Here is a 25,652-nt window from a genome sequence, read left to right on the forward strand (position 1 = left end):
TCGTAATTCTGTGGATGGGAATTTGGAAAGGGCTCAGCTGGCCAACTCTTCCACTCTACTTGGTGTGGGCTGTGGCTGATCCTATGGCTGCATTTAGCTGGGAGCTTGAGCTGGTGGGGACATCCAAGCTGGCCTCCATCCTCTAGGGCCTCCTCCAGATGGCCTTGGCTTGTCCATGGATCTAGCTTGGCTTCCTTGCAGCATGGTGGCCAGGCTCTAATCGGGAGAACGTAGAGCTCAAAGCCTCTGAAGAATTGGGCTTGAAAGGCCCAGAAAGTCACATTCTGTTGGCCAAACAGGAGAGGAAGGAGACTCCCGGCCTCACAGACCAGAATAGGGATTAAATGAGTTGCTGTGTGGATGTGTCTGGCATTAGTAAATATCCTGTACACCATCGCTGTTTGCATTGTTATGCCCCTTTAGTCATTAAGTCATTAGCTAACACTCATGGTGCAGGGATGGAGGAAACAGCCTGTCAGAGGCAGTTTTGAGGGACAGGAGGTTTGCTCAAGGAACCATGTGCAGAAGGCCTCAACCCTGATTGCATATTACAGTCACCTGAAAATCCCCCGGCCAGAGCCCCACCCAGGCGACTTCAACCAGTCCTAGGGGTAGGATCCAGGTGTGGGTATTTTTTAAACTCCCCAAGTTAACTTATTGTCATGATGCAGCTATTGACCATGACTGGTAAGAGTTGTTGATTCAGTGAATGAAAGTGTGTTTAATTTTTTTTTTTTTTTTTTTTTTTTTTTTTTTTTGAGACGGAGTTTCGCTCTTGTTGCCCGGGCTGGAGTGCAATGGTGTGATCTCGGCTCACCGCAATCTCTGCCTCCCGGGTTCAAGCGATTCTCGTGCCTCGGCCTCCCAAGTAGCTGGAATCACAGGCATGCACCACTATGTCCGGTTAATTTTGTATTTTTAGTAGAGATGGGGGTTTCTCCATGTTGGTCAGGTTGGTCTCGAACTCCCAACCTCAGGTGATCTGCCTGCCTTGGCCTCCCAAAGTGCTGGGATTACAGGCATGAGCCACTGCGCCTGGCCTTAAATTTTAATCAAATAGCACTTTTCAAAAACCTAACTATAGACAAGAAAGGTGCTGGGTCCCAGAATGTGAAAGTACAGGAGGCTTAAGTTAAACATCGACGGCCCCTGAGCCCTGCCTTTCCTCCAACAAACCAGCCAGGCTCCCAAGAAAAAAAGATGCCCCTTTGTTACATGAGATGAACATCTTAGACTTATCTATTAATGAAATAAATGTACAATTTGAGACTAAACAGCTGGACAGGAAGATGGGATGGGTCTGACTTCAGACACTGTTGGCGGGTGCAAGAGCAGGAGGGAGGCAGAGTGGCGGTCTGTGCCCACTCGTGCGTTCATTTGTGACTATTATACAAGTAGTAGCACTCCAACATTTATAGCGTAGCCTCGGAATTATGCAGAATATATTTGCAATCTCTTTTTGGTGGCAGAACTGAAAATAGAAATTTAAAAACCTGAGAGAGAGAGAGAAGAAAAGGAGGTGGGAAGAGCAGGAGCTTCATATTCCAGGTGGAAAGTTGAAGTCATGAAACCAGACAGATCTCTCTTTCTTTCCCCTAATTAATTAAAGGTTGTAAAGTCAGGGTGTGGGCTGGGTGTATTCCCTTTATTTTTTAAAACCATGTTTGACAGCAGGCTCCCAGGATTTCATCAGGATCTCAGATGCGCTGTAATTCACGTATCATGCACCCGGTTGCGTAACTGCATTGTTACAAGGCAGCGTTTCTCTATGGAGTCCATTTACATCATCTCATCAGGAGAGAGGAAAGCCACAGCACCGTCTTGCCCTTAAGGAAAAGATGCAATTTCTTTCATGTTTTAAAGTAATCGCCTGAAAGATAAAAATACAAAAGGAAAAAAGTAAAAAACACCCATAGTGCCCACCACTTAACAATGTTTAACACACGCCTCACCTTGCCTTTCCTATTTTGAGCATGGCGGCAAAACAGAAGGATTCTGGTCATGGACTTTGGACACAAGTTGCCTGACTTCAGAATTAGGTTGGTCACTTGCCTGGTCCCTGACTCAGTTTCCTGATCTGTGAATTGGAGATAACAGTGGTAACCCACTTGAGGATTAAGTGCATGACTACAGTATCTGAAAGGTGCCGTGCCTGGCCCTGATAGGACACAGTACTGCTATCATCACTACCATGACGACTCCTGACTTCTTCCTGTACTTACAAAAGACACATGCACACACACACATGCATAGATACAAACAGGAACACATGCACCACGCACCCACATTCCAACAAGTCAATGCATGTGCTCGTTTGCACACACACACAAACATGTACATACCTGTGAAAACACACATACTTTTTCCCACAAACAATAACATACTCTACGTAGAGGTCTGCAGCTGCACACATGTCACAACATGTCATGGATATTTCTTCCAGTCAGCAACCGTACATTTTCCAGCAAGGGTGCCATTCTTATTAGCTGTTCCTCCCTGGATGGTTGGGGTTGTCCTGAGCCTTCACTGTGACCCAGATTTACCGCTGCAGGGCTTGCTGTGTGTTGGGGATGCAGAGTTTTAACTTTCTCAGATACTGTCAAATCGCTGTCCCAAATCTACGCCACTTTGCACACCTCCCGGAGGGCCTCTCTCCACATCCTGGTCAGGAGTGCACATGGATGCTGGACTCTACCAATCCGATCATTGAGAAACGCTCTCTCATTAATTTGCATTTCTGTAATTATTATTTATGCAAAGGCTTCTAATGCATCTTGCGCAGCCTGTAAGCACCATCGTGAACAATGTCAATCTATTCTTGGCCTGCACAGTTTGTTTTATAGCTTTGTTACGAACAAAAACTGTGCAGACAACCCACAGCTCACTCAGACCAGTAATGTGCCAAATTAGCGCATGAGGCGAAGAGGAGTTCTAAACGTGGAACACTGTTTCCAGTTGTAATATGTTGGAAGTGCCCATCCTCATCCTACCAAGCAAATAATTCAGCATCTAGTCGTTCATTCCAAAACTGTTTCCTGAGCACCTGTCTGTGTCGGGCTTATACTGATTATAGGCTTTCGAGTGGCCTCAGTAAACACAAATTTTTAAAAATCCCTGTCCTTGTGGAATTTATGGTCTATCCCAAATCATATCTGAAAGTGGGCACCTGAGATGAGGACCCCACAGCATATGGTGGCCGCTGCGTGTGGGAGTCCATAATGGCCATGGACCCACTTGGTGTCCCACTGTAGCTGTGACCGAGGCCACTCAGGGTGGGTGGGCAGACAGTGCCCCTAGGACCATGGGACAGGATCAGCAAAGAGTGTCTCATGGCCCTAGAGCTGTTCCTTACACAGATGGGAAAAAGGAAGCCCAAGGGTGCCTGCCTGCCCACGGCACCTGGGAAGCCCACCTTCCTGCCTTCCTCCAAAGGAAGGTCTGAGGAGCCCTGTCAGGCCCCCACTGTTCCCTGGCACCCATGCACTGAGGTCCTGCTCTGGGGCTGGTCTCCAGGCCAGTCCCTGCTGAGCCTGGGCTGGGGCAGAGCAGCGAGCAGAGGTGCAGGAAGGGCCCAGGCAGTGGGACCCACTCTGTGCTGGCTGGTGTCTGCCTCTTACTCAAGTTAATGGGAGTGGCCCTTGGTTCCCAGTTCCTATTTGAAATATACCAGGAAAGGACTGTGGTGCCTTGTCCTTGGCCGAGACTCTTGCCTCTGGACCAAGCAGCCGGCCAAGGGGGGTGGCAGCTATCACTGGGCCAGCGTGTTTGGGGGTGCTCAGCCTGGACAGGTCACCAGTGTGGTCGCTGAATAGCGTGGCTGAGGGAGGAAAGCATTCCCCAAATCCTCAGGGGCTTTCCCCTGAAATGGAACCAAGCCATGGATGTCCATAGCACCAGCATGCAGTGGCCATTTGCAGGCCTGTGGCGAGGGATGAGTGATGGGGCCACCCATAGTGGCACCCCAGCCTCATGGAGCTGGCACCAGGCCTGTGCAGCTAGGGGGTTTCAGACACAAGCCCAACACGGGTGCAGGGCTGTCCTGGAGAGAGTGCTGCTCATTCGGAGAGCCAGGCGCACTTCCCCAGGGTGCTGATGGGTGATGTTTGAGTAACAAGTCACCACTGACTTGGTGGCTTAAAACAGCACAGCTTTGTTCTCTTACTGTCCTGGATGCTAGAAGTCTAAAACCAATCTGACTGGGTTAAAGTCAAAGGTGGGCAGGGCTGGTTCTTTCTGGAGGCTCTAGGGGAGAATCCATTTCTTTGCTGTCTTTCTGCTTCTAGGAGCCACCTGCATTCCTTGGCTCTTGTCTCCTTTCTCTATCTTCAAAGTGCATCGCTGCAGTCTGCGTCCATCAGTTAGTCACCTCCTGCTCTCTTCTGGTCAGACTGTCTCAGGAGGACCCTTGTGACTACATTGCCCTCCTCCCCCAAATAATTCTGGGCTTCATCACATCTGCAGAGTCCTATTTGCCATGTAAGGTCACACCCACGGGTTCCGGGGATTAGGATATGAACATATTTGGGGGCCACTATCATCCTGGCACGTGGAGAGACACAGACGGTGTCTCTGGGCAGGGGTGTAATAGACAGGGTTTGCAGGCAGAGAGAGCGGTGCCCAGCACCTGTGGACCCCTCTGAGGTAGTGAGTCAGCCCTGACCTGTTTCCAGCCTGGCCCAGCTCTGCACTGGGTGGGTCCGAGTGTGGCTACTGTCTCCAGGCAGTGTGGATCCCCGTGGGGAATTGCAAACCCGCCAGGTTGGCAGGAGCCGGGGACACAGGGCAGGCAGCAATGGTGGGATGGGAAGGCTGACCTTGTGTGTTGCAAGGGTGTCCCCACCTAACCGTGCAGAGCTTGGGCACACAGCATGGGGGTGCTGTGGGGCATTGGCGGCATAGAAGGTAAGGGAGGATGCCCTGATGGGATGCACATGATCTCGGTGGAAGTAGAATGAACAGAGACCTGGGCGAATGGAGCCGATGTTGGGATCATAAGAGCCACCAGCCTAAGCCTAGATCCCTCAGAAACTGTGTGTTGGCTCCTCAGCCAGCTGCGGGGTCAGCTCGCGCCTTCCGGTCCTCTTTCCTCCCTGCTCATTGTATGGTCATCTGCAGGGAAGTCTTTCCCTTCTCAGCTCCATGAGGCCCACATCTGCAAAAGTGCACCTCTTTGTCCACCCTGATGACTCCCTGCAGCCCCACAGCCCTCTCCTCTGAAGGCCTGTGGCACCTCCAGGTGGCAGACAAAGGGGCTGGCTGCTCTGAGGCAGGGGAGGCAGGGTCTCCCCACTGCAGGTGAATACACAGGACACTTGTTTCCAGATGGCACCAGGCGGTATGAGATGCCCGGGAACCACAGAGTGACCTCCTGTCCTCCACTCTGCGGCTTACTCCACGCTGTGCAACTTGACAAACCTCAGTAACTTTACCTGCAAGATGTTGGTTTCAGGGCAACTCTGACACAACCCTACCTTGCTCTCTGTAGGCCTTGGGCTGTGCCCAACAATTCGTCTTCCGTCATAAACGAGGTATCCTCTTTGTCACAGATGAGGTCCCCTGGGACTGGCCCCTGGGAGCAGCAGGAACTCACCTGCCTCCCCTGAAATGTCCCCAGAGCGGGACTGAGCCCCAGAGAGGAGTCCCAGCAAGGCCTGCTGGGGATGAGGGAGGCTCACAGGCAAGTCCTGGTGTCAGGCGGGGCACGTCCACACGTGGGCCCCCACCAACACAGGCCCACATAGGCAGGCTGCCTGTGCGCCTCTGCTCACTCCACACCCTGGACAGCCCAGCCATTTCCATCCTGGGGATGTTTAGCCCGCGGCTGACAAGGATGGGGGGATTCTGTGGGCAGGGCCAGGCAGCAGGGCTTGGCACTGGGGGCTGTGTGGGTGGTGTCCGAAGTTTCCAGCCAGACCCCCGTGCTGCCCACACCCCTGCTGGCTGCTGAGTTCTGGCGCTGGGGCATTGCCTCTCTCAGCTGTGCAATACCTGGGACCTCTCCTGTGTTTTCCTGTTCATCCAGACTTCTCATGGCTTGAGCTGTGTTTCCCCCGGTTCCCAAATCCATCCAGCTCAGAGTTTCCCCTGCCAAACCACAGAAATAATACACAGCTTGTTTCCTGGCAAACACACCTTCCAGAGCCAGACTCAACTTGCCACAAGATGGGCTTATCATGAAATCAAATCTTAACACTGCAGTTCTCTGGGTTTTTGATCGTTCTCACAAAGGTGGGGAAACTGGAGTTGGCGTGTTTCAGAGCAATGGAAGCAGGTCACAGTCTGTTAACTCTGTAAAATAAAACCCTCTGGAAAACAGAAAATTTACCTGACCACCAGTGGGTGTGTGACCACAGGGCTCTGGCTGGGGCTCCTGCCTGCTCACCGTAGAGATTGCAAAGGAACAAACAGTGCATCGTTTCCAGTTTGCATCTGTAGGTAACCACGTTTAAGTGAAGCTGGGAGCTGACTCAGAAAAACGAAGCTTCAAGCACTCTTGTAAGATCTGAGCCAAGCGCGATGAATCCCTGTGCCCTCAGCAGGCCTGCCAGGCACAGCCATGGTGCCCGGCCAGCACCGCCACCACATTCACCACTGCAAGGAGCTTCCTGGCTCTGCAGCAAGATCACACCCAGGCCTGTGGGCCGTGAGAGCCCTGCTTCCTCATTGCCGTCCCTGGGAGTCCACTCTCCACCTTTTCATTGTCCCAGCAGGTCAGGCTACCCAGGGACGCCCTGGATTTTGGATCTCCTGGCACACTGACCGAAAACCCTTCTTTTTCCCTCAGAAAACACATTGGAAATGAGAGGGTATGAATCAGATAAGCTTAGGGACATCTCTGAAGTCATTAACATCTATTTTAAGCATCAGCTGTGGGGTTTGAGACCCTAAGTATCATCTGTGGCTAACTGTCTGCAGCTTCCCCCAGAAACGACCGCCAAGCCACACTCCAGAGCTGCTGTCCTGGAACAGCCTGTAGAGGAGGAGCAATTTTTTGTAGTTTTTCCCCAATCTGTCTTGGGCCAATGCTTTTGTAAAACACAGAGGACATGGATTACTGAAACACAGGCACACACTTTGATGCCACAGTCCTGTCAGATTACCGTGAGAGTTCTGAACACGTGCACTTCCTTACACTCTGTTATCTCGTCACGGGGCAGAAAGCAGCAGCTCACAAGTGATCTGGTCCACGGACTCTACTGGGAGAGAGCTGGCAGTCCCATACCCTAGATTCTCTGTGCGTTCCTATTTCAGCCATAAACAACCTTCTTATTGTTCTTTTTGTTTGATAGACAGAGTCTCCCTCTGTCACCCAGGCTGGAGTGCAGTGATGCAGCCTTGGCTCACTGCAACCTCCATCTCCCAGGTTCAAGCAATTCTTATGCCTCAGCCTCCTGAGTAGCTGGGATTACAGGCATGAGTCACCACACCTGGCTAATTTTTGTATTTTTAGTAGAGACAGAGTTTCACCATGTTGGCCAGGCTGGTCTCAAACTCCTGACCTCAAGTGATCCTCTCGCTTCAGCCTCCCAAAGTGCTGGAATTGCAGGTGTGGGCCACATCACCAGGCTGTTCTTGAATTTTTCTACATCCTTCTTCACCTACAAATCCCTTCCCAACACACATGGTTTTCCCAGGGTCCTAGTTAATATATTTGAATTTCTTCTAAACCGATAATTTGGTTTTCTGTGTTTCTTTGTCTAGATTTAGCTTTTCTTTCCTTTTAAAAATTAATTTATTACTAAATTTGGCAAACTCTTAAAAATACATTGTGGAGTGGAGTTTAACATTATTAAGTTGGGAGCTGATTTTGGTTCTCATTGGCTTAAATGAGCCATTTCTTCCACAATGGAGCCTGCATACACTTTGCAACTCTCAAAAAAGTATTAATTTGATAACTTTAGTGGTGTAAAAAAGTTCTTTTTAGTGGAGTGGAGGGGGTTAATGTTTTGTTATCTTTTGATGTGAGGTTATGCTGGTCCCATGAAACATGGATGTGTTCTCTCTTCCTCTATTTCCTGGAAGAGTCTGTGTACAGTTGGTGCTATTATGTCTTTGAACATTTGATGGAATTCACTTGTGAAACCATCTGGGCTGGTTTCCTTGGTGGGAAGGTTAATGATGACAAATTCAGTTTCTTTCATGGATACAGGATTATTCATATTTTCCCTTTCATCTTGTGTAAATTTTGGTAGATCGTACTTCTCAGGAAATTTGTTCAGTTCATTAAGTTGCCAAATTGATTGCTATAAAGTTGTTCACAAAATCAGCTTATTATTCTTTTAATATCTGAAGTGGTAACCAGTGTTTCATTTCTGGTATTTGTCATTTGTGCTCTATTAATAATTTTTTGCTATTAACTAGTTATGACTTTATTTTGTTGCTTTTAAAGAACTAAGATTTAGCTTTGTAATCTTTTTCTTTTTTAAAAAAGATTTTTTTTTTTTCACTTTGTTTCTTTACAAACCCTTGTGTTGAGGGCGATTTTCAATACATCACAGCGAGGGAAGCTGTGTAATCTTTTCTAACATTTGTTTTCTCTCTTGTTGACTTCTGCTCCTTCTGTCTTCTTTGGGTTTACTTTGCTCTTCTTTTTTTAGCTTTTGGAGGTGGACTCTTCTGTCTTTGAGGTCACATGTTTCCTCTTTTCTAACATAAGCCTTTAAAAGTGTAAATTTTCCTCCTCACACTGCTTTAATGCATCCCATACATTTTGATATATTTATTGTATTTTTACATATCTGTCAATTAGAAATATTTTTAAAATTCTTTGGGATTTTTTTTTGAAACGTGCATTATTTAGAAGTGTGCAGGTTAATTTCCAAATATTGGGGAATTTCCTCTATCTGTTATTATTTCTAATTTAATTCTGCTGTGGTCAGAGAACCTACTTGGTGCTATTTCAAATATTTTTAAATTTTGGGGACTTGTATTATGGCCCAGCATATAGTTTGTCTTAGTGAATTTTCTGTGTGTACTTGAAAAGAATGTGTAGTGATACAGAAATAGCAATTAGGTAAAGGTAACTGATGATAATGTTCACTTCCTCCAAATGTTTACTGATATTTTTGTAACTGATCAATAAGCTGATGAAAGAGAAGTGTTAAATCTCTTAACATGAGTGTGGAATTGTTTCTTTCTCCAACAAACTAAGCAGAGAAAGGGACTTCTTCCACCTGATAAAGGGCATCTGTGAAAAACCTGGAGCTAACCCAATACAATACTTATTGTTGAAATATTGAACACTTTCTCCCTAGGATCAGAAAGATAAGGAAGTAAGTGCATGCATTCTCTCTCTCTCTCTCTCTCTCTCTCCTTCTAGTTAATTGTACTGAGAATCTAGCTATGACAATGAAACAAGAAAAACATGTAAAGGCATAAATATTGGTGGGAAAGAAGTAAAATTGTCTCTATTTGAACATGACATGATTGTTTACATAGAAAACCTCAAGGAAACTACAGAACCACTAGTATAAGTCTGCAGGACACAAAAATCAATAGCATACATACATATATACTAGCAGCAAACAATTGGAAAATGAAATTTTAAAAAAATTATTTACAACAGTACCAAATAAAATATTTTTAAATATTTAACAAAAGATGCAGAAGTCCTTTTCACAGAAAACTGCAGAATATTGTTAAGGGAGACATTTTAAAAGACCTGTACAGGCCAGGCATGCTGGTTCACGCCTGTAATCCTAGCACTTTGGGAGGCCGAGGCAGGTGGATCACCTGAGGTCAGGAGTTCGAGACCAGCCTGGCCAACATGATGAAACCCCATCTCTACTAAAAATACAAAAATTAGCCGGGCATGGTGGCACACACCTGTAATGCCAAGTACTCGGGAGGCTGAGGCAGGAGAATCTCTTGAACCTGCGAGGCAGAGGTTGCAGTGAACTGAGATCGCACCACTGCACTCCAGCCTAGGTTACAGAGTAAAACTTTGTCAAAAAAAAAAAAAAACCTGAATACATGGAGAGGCATTGTTCCAAATCTCAATTGGATAAGAAGACTCAATAGTGCTATCAGTTCTCCTTATTATTACCTTTTGTATAAATTCATGGGGTGCAAGTGTAATTTTGTTACATGCATAGATTGTGTAGTGGTGAAGTCAAGGCTTCTAGGATATCTATCACCTAAATAACATACATTATACCTATTAAATAATTTTTTGGCATCCATCCCCTCCCACCCCCTCACTCTTCCAAGTGTTTGTTGTCTATCATTCTACATTCTGTGTCCATGTGTACACATTATTTAGCTTCCACTTATAAGTGAGAACATGTGATATTTGTCTGTGTCTGACTTATTTAATTTAAGGTAATGGCCTCCAGCTCCATCCATGTTGGTGGAAAAGATATGATTTCATTATTTTATGGCTGAATAGTATTCAATTATTTATAGATATAAATATATATATACATATATATATTTATATATATATACATATATATGTTTATATCTATAAATATATATATACATATATATATTTATATATATATACATATATATATACATATATATATAAATATATATATGTATATATATTTATATATATAAATATATATTAATATATATTAATATATATTTATATATTAATATATATTTTTATATATATTTTTATATATAGATGACATTTTCTTTATCCAGTCATATACTGATGGACACTTAGGTTGATTCCACATCTTTGCTATTGTGAATAGTGCTGAGAGAAACATGAGTGCAGGTGTCTTTTTGATACAGTGATTTATTGTCCTTTGAGTAGATCCCAGTAGTGAGATTACTGAATTAAATGGTAGTTCTATTTTTAGTTCTTTGAGAAATCTCCGTGCTGTTTTCCATAGAGCACATACTAATTTACATTCCCACCAATAGTATATAAGTTCCCTTTTCTCTGCATCCTTGCTAACATCTGTTATTTTTTGTCTTTTTAATAATAGCCATTCTGTCTGGTGTAAGATGATATTTCATTGTGTTTTTAATTTGCGTTTCTCTGATGATTAATGATTTTGAGCATTCTTTCTTATGTCTGTTGGCCATTTGTATGTCTTCTTTTGAAAAATGTCTATTCATGTTCTTTGCCCACTTTTTAATGGGATTATTTGAGGTTTTTTTGTTGAGTTGTTTGAGTTTCTTATAAATTCTGACTGTCAGTCCCTGTCAAAATGCATAGTTTGCAAATATTTTCTCCCATTTCACTAGTTGTTTGTTCACTCAGCTGATTATTTCCTTTGCTGTGCAGAAGCTTTTTAGTTTAATTAAATCCCATTTGTCTGTTTTTGTTTCTGTTGCCTGTGCTTTTGAGGTCTTGGTGATGAATTTTTTGCCTAGAGCAATGTTGAGAAGTTTTCCCTAGGTTTTCTTTTACTACTTTTATAGTTTCAGATCTTACATTTAATTTGAGTTGACTTTTTTTATATGGTGAGAGAGTAGGATCCAGTTTCATTCTTCTGCAAATGACAATCCAGTTTTTCTAGCACAATTTACTAAAAAGAGTGTCCTTCCCCCAGTATATGTTCTTGTTGACTTTATCAAAGATCAGTTGGCTATAAATATGTGCTTTCATTTCTGTGTTATCTACTCTGCTCCATTGATTTGTGTGTTTATACCAGTTCCATGCTGTTTTGGTTATTGTAGCCTGGTGGTATAATTTGAAGTCAGATAATATGACAGCTCCAGCTTTATTCTTTTTGCTTGGGATTGCTTTGGCTATTTGGGCTCTTTTTTAGTTCCATATGAGTTTTAGGACTATTTTTTTCTAAATCTGTGAAAAATGATGTTGATATTTTGGTAGGGATTGCATTAAATTTGTAGATTGTTTTTGGCAGTATGGACACTTTAATAATATTAACTCTGATCAATTAGCATGGGATGTTTTTCCATTTGGGTTATCTACAATTTCTTTCATCAGTGTTTTGTAGCTTTCTTGGTAGAGGTCTTTCGTCTTCTTGGTTAAAAATATTCCTAGATGTTTTAATTTTTTGGTAGGTATTGCAGATGGGATTGCCTTCTTGATTTGGTTCTCAACTAGATCATTATTGATGTGTAGAAATGCTACTAATTTTAGTAGATTGATTTTGTATCCTAAAATTTTCCTGAATTTATTTATTGAATTGAAGAGTTTTTGATGGAATGTTTAGGGTTTTCTAGATGTAAGAATGCATCATCAGTGAACAGGAATAATTTGACTTACTTTTTTCCAGTTTGGATGCCTTTTATTTCTTTCACTTGATTGCTCTAGCTAGGACTTCCAGTACTATGTTGAATATGGGTGGTGAAAGTGGGCATCCTTGCCTTGTTCCAGTTCTTAGAGGGAATGCTTTAGACTTTTCCCCATTTAGTATGGTGCTGGCTGTGGGTTTGATGTATATGGGCTTTATTATTTTGAGGTATTTTCCTTCTGTTTCTAGTTTGTTGAGGTTATCAATTTATCATGTAAGAGATGCTGAATTTTATAAAATGCTTTTTCTGCATCTGTTGAGATGATCATATAGTTTTTGTTCTCAATTCTGTTAAGTGATGTTCACATCTATTGCTTTATGTATGTTGAACCATCCTTGCATTCCTCATGTAAAATCCACTTGATCAGTTCTCAAATTGATCCATGGATTCAATGCAATCCTAATCAAAATTTTAGCAAAGAATTTTTTGTAGAAGTTGAGAAACTAATTCTAAAATTTACTTGAAAATATAAAGGACCTGCATTAGTCAAAGACATTTTTAAGAAGTTGGAGGGCTGACACCACTTGATTTTAAGACTTCCTACAAAACTACAGTAACCAAGTAGTATGGTAATACTGGAATGTTAGATACATAGAGCCCTTGAACATAAGAGGGATAGTCATACACAGGCAAAGATAGCCATAGATAATCAATTTTTAACAAAGATACCCACTCAAATTAATGAAGAAAGAAATGTTTTTTCAACAACTGAGTATATGCATAAGGAAAAAATGAACATCAACTCTTACCTTGCTCTGTATACAAAATTTACTTGAAATGACCATACACATAAAAATCCTAGAAGAAAACATAGGAGAAAATCCTTGCAACCTTGAGTGGCATATGTTTTTTACATAGGATACAGAAAGCACAATCCATAAAAAATTGATAAACTGGACTTATCAAAATTTACAGCTTTTGCTCTTCAAAGGCACTATTAAGAAATGAAGGCAAGTCACACAATAGGAGGAAATATTACCAATACCTATATCTGATGATAACTTGTAATCACAAAACATAAATTTTGCTTAAATCTCAATATTAAGGCTGGGTATAGTGGCTCACATCTGTAATCCCAGTGTTCTGGGAAGCCAAGGTGGGAAAATAGCTTGAGCCCAGGGGTTTGAGACCAACCCAGGCAACATAGTGAGACCCCATCTCTACAAAAAAATTCAAAATATAGTCAGGAGTGGTGGTGCATGCCTGTAGTCTCAGCTACTCAGGAGGCTAAGGTAGGAGGATCACTGAAGCCCAGGAGCTCAAGGCTGCAGTGAGCTATGATCATGCCATTGTATTCCAGCTTGGGCAACAGAGTGAGACCATGTCTCCAGAAAAGAAAAAGAAAAAAACCTCAAAATAGTAAAAGGACAGGCTTTTTTTGCAGATGCTGCCACCACCCAGGGCCCCCTGCCACCAACCATAATGGACATCACCGATAATGGTGAGCCCTTGGGTTGTGTCTCCTTCGAACTGTTTGCAGACCAAGTTCCAAAGACAGCAAGAAACTTTTGCACTCTGAGCATTAGAGAGAAAATATTTGGTTATAAGGTTTCCTGCTTTCACAGAATTATTCCAGGGTTTATGTGTCAGGATGGTGACTTCACAGGCCATAATGGCACTGGTGGAAAGTCCATTCATGGAGAGAAATTTGATGAAAACTTCATCCCAAAGCATACAGGTCCTGTCATCTTTCCATGGCAAATGCTAGACCCAACACAAATGGTTTCCAGTTTTTCATCCACACTGCCAAGACTGAGTGGTTAGATGGCAAACGTGGTCTTTGGGAAGGTGAAAGAAGGCATGAATATCTTGGAGGCCATGGAGCACTTTGGGTTCAGGAATAACAAGACCAGCAAGAAGATCACCATTGCTGACCCTGGACAGTCTAATATCTTTGACTCGTGCTTTATCTTAACCACCAGACTTTTTCTGTAACCTGGAGAGCACCCCTCCACCCCATTTGCTCACAGTAGCCTATCATCTTTTGCTATCGATGCATTTTTTTTTTTTTTTTTCAGATGGAGTCCCCTCTACTGCCCAGGCTGGAGTGCAGTGGTGCGATCTCAGCTCACTGCAACCTCTGCCTCCTGGGTTCAAGCGATTCTCCTGCCTCAGCCTCCTTAGTAGCTGGGACTACAGGCAAGCACCACCACACCCAGCTAGTATTTGTATTTTTAGTAGAGACAGTGTTTCATCATATTGGCCAGGCTGGTCTTGAACTCCTGACCTCATGATTTGCCCGCCTCAGCCTTCCAAAGTGCTGAGATTACAGGCGTGAGCCACCACACCTGGCTGATGCATTCTTTAGGTTCCATATTTTCCTTATTCCCCTCCAGTTCTAGCTGGATTGCAGAGTTAAGTTTAAGATTATAAAATAAATATTAAATAACAACAAAAATAGTAAAAGGACAAAAAATACAATGTATACATGGGCAAATTACTTGAACAGACACTTCACCAAAGAAGATATAGAAATGACCAAGAAATATAAGATACATAAATGGCCAAAAAAACCATGAAAAGATGTTCAACATCATCAATTGTCTGTGAATTGCAAACAAAACTGCAATGAGAGATCACTACACGTCCACTAGGATGGCTAAAATTACAGACTGACAATACCAAATCAGTCTTGGTGGGAGTGTAAGTGATGCAAACACTTTAGCAAACTATTGGGAAATTTCTTAAAGTTAAGCATATGCTTTTCATATGACCTAGTTTTTCCACTTTTGGGTATTTTCCCAGAATAAATAAAACATACGTTCACACAAATACCTGTGGGTGAATGCTCATACCAGCTTTATTCACAGTAGCCCCAAACTGGAAAAACCCCACATGTTTATCAACAGGTGAATGGAGAGTCACTATTTTATATCCATACAATGGACTACTACTCAGCAATGAAAGGGAATGAACTCTTTATACTCACCACAGCATCAAGGAATCTCCAGATCACTATGCCGGGTGAGAGAGGCTAGCCAGAAAAGAGTATATCCTTCATGATTTCTCTTACACACAAATTAAACAACTCAAACTAATCAATAGTGATTTAAAAAACAGATGTGTGGTGTCCTGGTGCCCAGGGTGGTGGGAGAGGAGTCAAAGGTGACCAAGGTGTCCCTTGTGGGTGATGAAGGTGTGTTCCCTCCTGATTGTGACCTTGGTTTGTGACCTGAGTGTGCACAGAGTCAGTCCACTCACTGGACTGGAAGCTTGAAGTGGACACAATTTACTGGACAGAAATCATACCCTCAATAAAGTTTCTAAAAAGCTGCCTTGCCTCTGGTTGGGGGTAATTATAGACTGGGATGGATAGCAAGGAAATCTGGGGAAGCTGAGCGGTGCTCACGTGGACATATACATGAGCAGATTCAGTGAGTGGCACACTTAAGATCAGTCATTTCACCCACTGTGCTACTATGCATGTACATTTCAAACCTCAATTAATAGAAACTGTATACAACTCACTGTTTTAGGCTGAGAATAATTCCTAGAAATTTTACAAAGATTTACTCTTTTTTTTTTTTTTTGAGACGGAGTCTCGCTCTGTGGCCCAGGCTGGAGTGTAGTGGCACAATCTCCGCTCACTGCAAGCTCCACCTCCCAGGTTCACGCCATTCTCCTGCCTCAGCCTCCTGAGTAGCTGGGACTACAGGCGCCCGTCACCACGCCCAGCTAATTTTTTTTCTGTATTTTTAGTAGAGATGGGGTTTCACCGTGTTAGCCAGGATGGTCTCGATCTCCTGACCTCGTGATCCACCCCTCTCGGCCTCCCAAAGTGCTGGGATTACAGGCGTGAGCCACCGCTCCCAGCCAAAAAGGTTTACTCTTTTGGTAAAGTAAAAACTCATTTTCTTTTGAATTAGAGTTTTATGCATCAAATTTGCTCTAAATGGCACAAACCAATTAATAAGAGAAGGAGAGGAAATCCACATCTCTTTATGTTCTCACTGGGTGCATCAGGGAATGCTGGCATTAAGCCCCTTCTAGCTTTGCAGGTAAACTTTTCCCTCTAGGAAATTGGTGTAAGAGATGCCCTCCAGGAAACTGGCATGAGAGAAAGAAAATAATGCTAAATATAAACAGTTCATTTTCTAAGAAACATCACCTGTTTGTTTATGAAATTTTGCCTTGGAGGTGCAAAATACTAAATAATTTATTGAAGTTGCTGCTGCGATGAAGTGTTTTCAGGGAACATAAAATAAATGTTTCCAAAGGTTTTTGTTTGTTTGTTGTTGCTGTTGTTTTGCATGACCCAGTGTGTTCCAGGAATCTCCCGGCCGGCCGAGCCCAGGCAGTCTAATGATAGAGACACCTGGGCCACCCCAGGGATTGTAATGGGAGACACTCCCGGCTGACCCCAAGCATTCTAAAGAATGCAAATTAAACTTGGCTTTTAGTTCAGTTTGCTAAGTTGAGGCCCTACTTTTTGTTGGCCTCTCTCCATAAATCCTGTTGAGTGAGAAATTGATCTCAGGTTCTTTTCTGATTATGTCATTGAAGATCACTCACTTTAGTTGTTTAATGGTTGTTGCATTCTTATCGGGCAGTTTTTGCCTAAGGCACCCATTTCCCACTTATGGAGGGCAGAAATCTAAGGTGGCCCCAGAACCAGAACCAAGCCCCCTGGCGTTATTCGCATGATTATGTTACCTCATATGGCAAAAGACTCTTTCAGATATAATTAAGGTCACTAATTGTCTGATCTAAAAATTGGAAGATTATCTGGGGTGGGGCCTAATATGAGTTCTTATTTATTTACTTATGTATTTATTTTTGAGACAGCATGTCGCTCTGTCGCCCAGGCTGGGCAATGGGGCAATTTCGGCTCACTGCAACCTCTGTCTCCAGGTTCAAGTGATTCTCCTGCCTCAGCTTCCTGAATAGTTGGGATTACAGGTGCCTGCCACTGTGCCTGGCTAATTTTTGTATTTTTAGTAGAGACGGGGGTTTCATCATGTTGGCCAGGCTGGTCTCAAAGTCCTGACCTCAGGTGATCCGCCCATCTCCACCTCCCAAAGTGCTGGGATTACAGGTGTGAGCCACCGCACCTGGCCAAGTTCTTTAAAAGCAGAGTTTTTTTGTCTGGTAACAGAGCTGGAGTTAGATTTGACACCAGGGTGGATTCTCTGTTGCTGGCTTTGAGATGGAGGAGGCCCTGGGAGGTCCCTGTTACTGAGAGAAACCCCTGGCTGACAGCCAGCAAGAAAATGAGGATTTCAGGGGACTGCAAGGAAGTGAATTTGCCCAACAACCAGATTGAACTTGGAGGTAGATTTTTTTTTCCCCAAACCTCCAGATAGGAGCCCTTGACATTGGCCTTGTGAGACTCCAAGCAGAAAACCTCATTAAACCTGCCTGGACTTCTGACCTGTAGAATTATGAGACCATAAATGGGTGTTGTTTTAAGCGATTAAGTCTGTTATGCTGTAATAGGAATTTATTATTTGTTACATAGTTATAGAAAATGAATATACAGGTGGGTGGGGTGGGGGGTATAGCTCACACCTGTAATCCCAGCACTTTGAAAGGCTGAGGTGGGCGAATCACTTGAGCCCAGGAGTTTGAGACCAGCCTGGGCAACACGACAAGACCTCATCTCTACTAAAAGTACAAAAAATTAGCCGGATGTGGTGGTGCATGCCTGTAGTCCCAGCTACTCAGGAGGCTGAGGTGGGAGGATCACCTGAGCCCGAAAACTTGAGGCTGCAGTGAGCAGTGACCATGCCACTGCACTCCAGCCTGGGTGACAGAATGAGACCCTGTCTCAAAAAAAGAAAAAAGAAGAAAGAAAAAAAAAATTAATATATATGGCTCTGATAATACAATCTCAGTAATAAACCATTTGATTTATTTCCAGTGTTATTGCTGTTTCCTGGAATAATAAGTGTGGTTCGAGTTTATTTTTATTTTTTAGTTGTGGACAAGGTCTCCATTGTCTAAGCCACTGTGAGAATTCAGGTAAATCACAGCCCATCCTGGGACAGTTCCTCCACATTCTTGCTACTCAAAGTGTGCTTCATGGACTAGTGGCTTCAGCCTCACCCAGGAACTTGTTAGAAACACAGCATCGTGGCCCCGCGCCAGACCTCCTGATGCACAATCTTCATTTTAGTAAGCGACCCACTGCCCCCGCGCCCCCTGATGGGTGCTCATTAAAGTTTGAGCAGCACTGTTCGGGCTTGCCCTGAAGGTGTAGTGCGCTCTTATGGATTTGAAACCAAAAAGCATTACCTCTGTGAAGCCAGTCTGGAGCCTGGCTACACCTTCTCCACCACCTCGGGGGCTTCTTATGTTCCAAAGTCTAACACTCTGGCCAGCTACCAGGGACTTTTCACCCTCAGAACCTGTGCTCACACGTGGCAGCGAGCAGTGCCTGCACCTCGAGGCACCGCATCTTTCCAGCTACAGTGGGCCTGGCTGCTCCAGCTGCGCCCAACATGCCTTAGTAGGGGAATTAAATACCCCTCTCACTCCCAGTTTTGTGTATTTAAAAAATCCTCGGAAGAGAGTGGTATATGAGGCTTGAGGCTTATCAGCAGCTGCAGCGGCACGGGCCACGTCGTAGCTGTGAGTCACAGACAAGCATGCACACTGTGGCTGCCTGAGGCCTCTGAGCTGCCTTCCGCGGTCCTTCCCTCTGCAGGGCTCGGGCTTGGCGAGGCGGCTTCTTCAGCAAGTGCTGTGGTCAGCGTAGCGGGATTCAGAGTGCAGCTTGTCCGAGTGTCCTCTGCTTCAAGCTCACCTCGGCTCTCATCCCCCAGTAGACCACACATGCCCAGGGGAATTTGACACTTTCTCACCTCTGGGTCTTTAGATGCTTTCTCTCCATTTCACCTTCTCCTGTACCACCTGAGGTACTAAATCTTCCAGGAAGCCTTCCTTGAATGTCTTCTTCTGACATCCCAGTGAAGGGCTCCTGATATTCACTTCCATAGTGCTTTGGTCACCTACTGCAGCATAAAACCACTCCAAATTGAATTGCTTTGCTCACAATTGCACAGGCCAGGGATTTGGGCAGGGCTTGGCTAGGCACTTTTCACAAGGTGGGTCTCCTTTGTGGATGCTGTTTGATGCTGTCCTCTGAAGCCTCCACTGGAGGCTGGAGCTGCCTGTCCAAGCTGGTGGCCTGACACTGCTGGGGGGAGGCACAGGTGGCACTTTGATGAAAGCACCTACACCTAGCCTGTCTCTGTGGCTGGGGTTCTGTCACGGCATGGTGCCTGGGCTCTGAGAGAGGGGGTCCTGAGAGCAAGTGCTCCAGGAGACACAGCCGAAGCCACGGAGCTCTCTGTGCCCTGGTCTGGAACTTTCGCACACCACATATGCTGCATTTCTGTCGGGTCAAATGTGTCAAATAAGTCTGCACAGACTCAGAAGGAGGAGACTTACACCACCATGCTGTGTCAGGGACAGCAAAGACTGTGTGGCCACACTTCCTCTATCGTGCGTGGCCAGGGTCTTCCCCACCACGGCTCCTCCCAGAGGCTGTGCCATCTCACAGGGCTGCCTCCAAGCACATGCCTTCCCCAGCACCACACTCAGTGCTGGCCCTGTGAACACATCTGTGGGACTGATGGTGTAGAAATCTGCTTCAGCAAAAGTCGGGGAGTGGCAAACCTGGGAATGTAGAGAAGCACTCTGTGTGCAACATGTATTTCTTATGTACCCAATGACGGCTGAAGTCCATGCAGAGTTTATCACTACTGGTCAGTTTCAGAGTGTAGGTCAGAATCCATGAGCCTTCCTTGCAGAACAGTTTGGAGTGTCACACGAGGACTTCAGCCTGGACACCAGAACCAGGTGGGCAGTGGGGCCCATCACACGCCACTGTAGTGTGAAGGGACAGGGTCTGCCTGCTGGTCTGCCCAGGGAGAAGATACTCCTAGCTCTTCAGGCTCCTACTCAATCCCATGACAGCACCCCTTAGCAAAAAGGCACCACCCTCGGCGTCAAGGGCATCTCTGAATGAGCGTCATGGTGAGCTTGTGTTAGGAAAATAGCTCTCTTGCCAATGCGCAGGCAAAGTAAGCTTCTGCAATTCTCAAAGTCCTGAGTTTGCAGAATTTTATTTACAGCAAAATGTTGGTTTACCCACAAACATCCTGCTTGGCTAAATATATCTCCTGCTCCTAGAACAGGACCTGTGGTTTTTGAGTGTGGGTTTTGGCCTCCCTTCAGCATGCTGGCACGCATGTGCCCTGCTCTTTCTCCTGTGATCATCGGCATGATAGGAGGCAAGTGAGGAACTCAGTGTCTTCTGACACAGGCATCTCACGACACCAGTGCAGCCGGACCTTTGTCTGGTAGGTCTGTGCACCCAGGAGGACCTGGGCCTGCAGGAAGTCTGGGGCCCACTGCTGGGCATGCTCGTTTCTTGAGCATCCGAGTCACCTTTACAGTCTGCGATGACTGACAAGGTCAAACAGGACTCACTTGCATTGCTGGGTCTCTATGGCGACAGGGAGGACTTGGAGGTAGGTGTTCAGGTCAGAAGGGACAGTCCTGACTTCCTCCACCGCTGCCTGCAGAAGCAGAGGCTGAAGCCACAGGCTGTGGGGGTGGGGAGTGTGCTCCAGGAAGTGGCTCTCGGTGCTCCTGTCCACAGCCTCTGCAAGGAGAGGCCCAGGCAGCGAACACAGTATGGCAAGTGAGGAGAAGGAGACAAAATCAAATTACATGCTGTTTCTCCTTTGACAGTAGGAAGGCAGGAGGGAAGGGAGCTATGTAGACACAGGAGATGCTCCCAGTTCTGCTGGAGCTTAGGCTGGCCCTGGAGCTAAGCTTTAGCAATCTCCAAGGGAAAAGGATTGTTTAACAGAAAAATGGGGCCGAGGAAATACTGGACTTCAAATGAGAAGAAACTTTTTCAGAACCTTCATGGCCTTGGGGCTGGTTGTCCTTCCCAGAACCATACTTTGTGGCAGTGGTAAAGTCATCTCTGATCTGAATCCTCCCCGGCCGGGATGTCAAATGGTCATTTACAGAGAATTAGTAACTGACAGGGAGAGGAGAGAACACCCTTCTTTGCCTGTGAGTGATGGCTGAGTCACAGGCAGTGTGCGGTGATGGGCAACCATTACCTTTTTTTTTGCTGAAATAATTTCATGGTGCAGATTGGTAGGGAGAGTTCATTTTTGAGAAAAGTCAGTTTCCTGTATTTGAGCAAAGAAACCACAAATCATTCTTTAACATTAGTAAATTTCTGTAAAGCACGAGTTGTCCTAAGTAAGGTGCAAGCGACATGAATCTTTTCCTCAGGCACAGAACTGTCATTCCTGCATTCTTGCGAGCCAAGGGTTAAATATTCAGGAATGTTCTGCCACCTGTTCTCAGGCAGCAATTTGAGCCTGGGAGGCCGCCCAGACAAGGACATGACAGCCCCCTCATGCCCCTTGCAGTTCTGAATGCCTCTTATCAATCCTGGGGTCTTGGGGGAATGGCAGAAGGATCCCCATCACGGTAGAGTCTCCCTTTTCACTTAAAAACGCGGTGGGGCTGTGCTGTGCCCTCCGAGTGAGGAAGGGCTCTCTTCAGCCCACTTCACAGAGCCTCCCTGGCAACCCAAGACCCCTAGTCCAGCTGCAGATGGCGAAGGAGGCCCAAAGTGCAGAAAAAAACTCTATGGATAACCCTCAACAGCACTGCAGTGGTCCGAGGCTACTTGAGGCTAAGGGTGCAGAAGACCAGCCCAGGCACAGGTGTCAGGGAAGGCCCTGTCCTCAAGCGTTGGGAAGGAGGTGCTCTTCCAACCAGCCTCTGTCCCCCAACTGAGGGAAAGAGTCCGGCCAGGGACCACCTGGGCCCACCCACGCCCACTGTATCTTCTCCTCCTTTTCCATCTAGTGACAGCTGCATTTCTGTGGGTGGCCAGGAGAGTTTTTGATTCCCTCTCTGCGATGAAGACATGTTGGAAGAAAAGAAGCTGAGCTCACTCTGAGCCAGGTGTCAGAGGGCTATGGAATGAGGGGCTTTGGTGCTGATACTGCCTGGGGATGTTGAGTGTGTGACGGCTCCTAGGATCTGAGCAGGGCCAGGAGGACGCACAGGAGGGCCAGGGCGCCACCAAAGGCAGGGAGAAGCCCACGTGGACGTCATCAGATCCCCCCTTCGTTATTTAACTGAGACTCCAGTCCACGAAGGACACCGTGTTGTGGGCCCTGAGAGATCCCTGGCGTTGGCCCTCCAGCCAGGCCCCTCTGTCCTGTTGCTGCGTCTGCACTGCCCTGGCTTCTGTATGCTTTTGCTGTATGGCCAGGACCTGTGGCTCCCGTGGCTTGCCCTTGAGCTGCCCTTGGACTCATGGAGCTGTTTTGCAGGCAGGCGCAGAGGCAGGAAGGACCCAGGGGTTTTGATCCTCACCGCTGTCCTCCCCGCCTCATGCCTTTGGCCAAGAGGACCACAGTGGGAGTAAGAAGCCGGGGCAGACGGGCAGACTTGAGGGTGTCATTAGGATCCAAGTTCCCCTAGGAGTTGGGCTCCATCCACCCCGCCACGGAACTAGCCCGAAATTGTGCGCTACCTGCCGCTCCCCTCTGGGCCCTGCTCTGACTCGCTCTCCCCAGTATCCCCTGGAGCCCCCTCCGTCAGTCCCTGGGTGCTCATCTCACGGCGTGCTCCTGCGGAACCGACAGCCCCTGCCCAGACAGCAGGGAAGCCTCAGGAGAGCCCTGGGGGTGGTTTGCGTGGTTGGGGGGAAGGGGAGGAAGGATGGAAGCCCACAGGGGGCTGTGTAGTGCGGGGGCGGGGGCTAAGCTGGGCAGAGCCGAGGCGCCTCTGCTCAGGCCTCTTCTGAGTGGGGTTCCAGGGCCTGCACGTTCCCCCCCCCGCCCCCTCCACCCCGTGCAGTAGTAGGATTCCCCCGCAGTGCGGGAGCTCCTGCCCTGGACAGGTCCCCAGGCCTCTCGCCCCGACCAGCAGCTTGGGCTGGAGCTGGAGCCGGTCAGATATTTTTCTTTACTAGGGAAACTTGCCTAGCACTGCTCGGTTCTCCAGGCAGGACGACGGCCTTTGGGGGCTGGTGGACGGGATTGGATGCTTCCCTCTCTGCTGCAACCGCTTTGGGTCCGTCTCGATTGTTCCCCCCACCGTTTGCCACGTGCTCCCTGCGCTTCGGGCGCTGGGTTGGCTGCGGGGACCCCCGCACGGTCCGCGCACCCCTGGGGACCCCCGTGAACAGGCCAGGAGGTGGGAGCTATTTTAGTCACTGCGGGGTTACAAATCAGGATGTAAAGTGGGGGCCAGGGGCCAGGAATGAGAACCAAGGGGCGCCGCGGGATCGGGGTGGGGGTAGGCCTCGCGGGAGGGGCCGCGGAAGCGAGGCCAGCAGCACCCTGAAGAGGGGCGGGGAGGGTGCTTGGCCCATTCTGGGAGCTGCCAACGGGTGACAGACTCAGGGTCTAGCCGTGAGGGACGTGGGCTGGGGCAGCAATGGAGCAGGAGCCCAGGCAGGGCGGGTGCGGGCCAGGCTTGCGCAGGCCAGGCCGAGAGTACGCGCGTTTGGGTGGGGGTGGGAAGGCGGGGAGAGGCCCCGGACAGCGTCTGGTGTCAGAAACTGGCTGGGCGGGGACCATTCCAGAAGCCAGGAGAGCAGGAGGAGGACGGGCGCAGTGGGGAGGAGGGCCCTAAAATTGACTTTGGAACCGGTTACCTGTGAGACGTCTCAGGGAGGAATGTCCAGCAGACAATTGGCTACGGAAATCTGGAGCTCAGCGAAGAGAATGGGGCCGCGTGACCATGACATTTACCCAAATGATCCTCAGCAGGCCTCGCCAATTTCTGGGGACACCAGCCTCTCACAGAGGATCTTTCTGTCTTCTCAGAGTCACTTTTAGAAGTGTTGCCACAGGGTTATATTGCTTAGCTTCCTTCCTTCCTTCCTCCCTCCCTCCTCCCGTTCTCCCTCCGCTCTCCCTCCCTCCTTCCCTCCTTTGCCTCCTTCCGTTCCTCCTCTCTTTCCTCTCTCTGCTTACTTCCTTCCCTCCCTTCCTCCCTCCTTCCCTCTCTCTTTCCTCTCTTCTCCCTCCCTCTCTCCTTCCCTCCTTCCCTCCTCTCTTTCCTCCTTCCTTCCTTCCTTCCTTCTTTTCCTTCTTTACTCCCTCCCTCCCTTCTTCTTTCCCTCTCTTTCTCCCTTTTCTTTCTCTCCTTCCTTTCTTCCTCTCCCTTCCCCTGCCCCACCCCTTCCCCTTCCCTTTTATAGACAGGGTCTCATGCTGGTGCCCAGGCTGGAGTGCAGTGGGGCAATCATAGCTCACTGCAGCCTTGACCTCCTAGGCTCAAAGCGATTCCCCCTCCAACCCCCGCCCCCCACCAGACCTCCCAAAGTGCTGGGATTACAAGCATGGGCCACCAACCATGCCTAGCCCACTTAACGATTTCTTGCATATAGCTTGTAACTGACCTAAGATAAAATTATGTGAATGCTACTTTGGAGGGAGGAGAGGGTGTCAGTGGAAGTCGTATGACTTTTGCATATCTGTGCCATCAAATATAGGTAAAAGTATCAATGGTGCAATTCTGCTGTTTAAATAGCATCCTTGGCTCTAAATAAAAGGGCTGATATTTTAAGTTGATTCATGTATTGTAAATTAATCCAACCTAATTTTTAAAAAATTGGGGTAATGTTTTTCTTGTTAAGTCATGTTATAAAAATAAAAACTGGAAATTCTTGGCTTAAAAAATAAATAAATTGAAACAGATTCTTAAAATAATCCTCAGCTTAATGTAAGCAATTTTGTCTGTGACGTATCATGAGTTTGATAAGCTGGAGATGTTCTATTAAAAATATTGAAATAGAAATGTCTGTGACTCATGCCTGGCGGCATCTTATATGCTACACTCCTTGGATTATGAGCCTAGCCTTTTGGAAATGGATGGACTTGGGCCTCAGGCACAGGGTCGCCCATTTCTAGCTGCAGCTTCTTAAGCTTGGAGATTGGGTCCTCCTCCGTAAAATGGGAATTCCTAAACCTCGCTCATGGAACTGTGAACTTCTTGGAGAGGCCCGTGTAAAGGCCATGGGATGGCGCCAGCACACACTTGTCCTGTCATTCGTTATCCATGCATGTCATTTCCTTTGTGTGATATGGGCTTTGTGTAAAATACCTGGGTGAGAGTGTTTGAGAAAGATTACTTGATAATCACGCACAAGGATGGTATCAATGAGCTGGATGTTCCCTAAGATGTGACTTCAAGCATTCCTGTCTTGGGACACATATTCAGTTTGCCAAATGTCCTGCAGAAAATTGTGTAGAAGCTCCACAGCTGTCTCACCAGCCCAGGTAGAGGATAGCATTCTTTGGGTCCTTGCTACAAAGCGAGGTCCCTGGACTGACAGCATTCTTGTCACCTGGGAGCTTGTCTGAAATGCAGGCTCTCAGGCTTGATCCTGTGTAACCATGACTATGGCCACTGGAAATGTAGTTAGTGCC

At 46.6% G+C, this 25,652-nt stretch overlaps 1 long non-coding RNA gene across 1 annotated transcript; it reads right to left on the reverse strand.

The window, feature by feature from the left end:
• Positions 1 to 1,624: 1,624 nt before the first annotated feature.
• On the reverse strand, positions 1,625 to 24,090 carry LOC115835547. Its single transcript, XR_004030615.1, has 3 exons — positions 23,873 to 24,090; positions 12,972 to 13,020; positions 1,625 to 1,870 (listed from the first exon to the last, which is right to left on the reverse strand). It is a non-coding gene; the product is annotated as an uncharacterized LOC115835547 (long non-coding RNA).
• Positions 24,091 to 25,652: the final 1,562 nt, after the last annotated feature.

Source organism: Nomascus leucogenys, chromosome 1a (genome assembly GCF_006542625.1).
Source record: "Nomascus leucogenys isolate Asia chromosome 1a, Asia_NLE_v1, whole genome shotgun sequence".
Taxonomy (NCBI): domain Eukaryota; kingdom Metazoa; phylum Chordata; class Mammalia; order Primates; family Hylobatidae; genus Nomascus; species Nomascus leucogenys.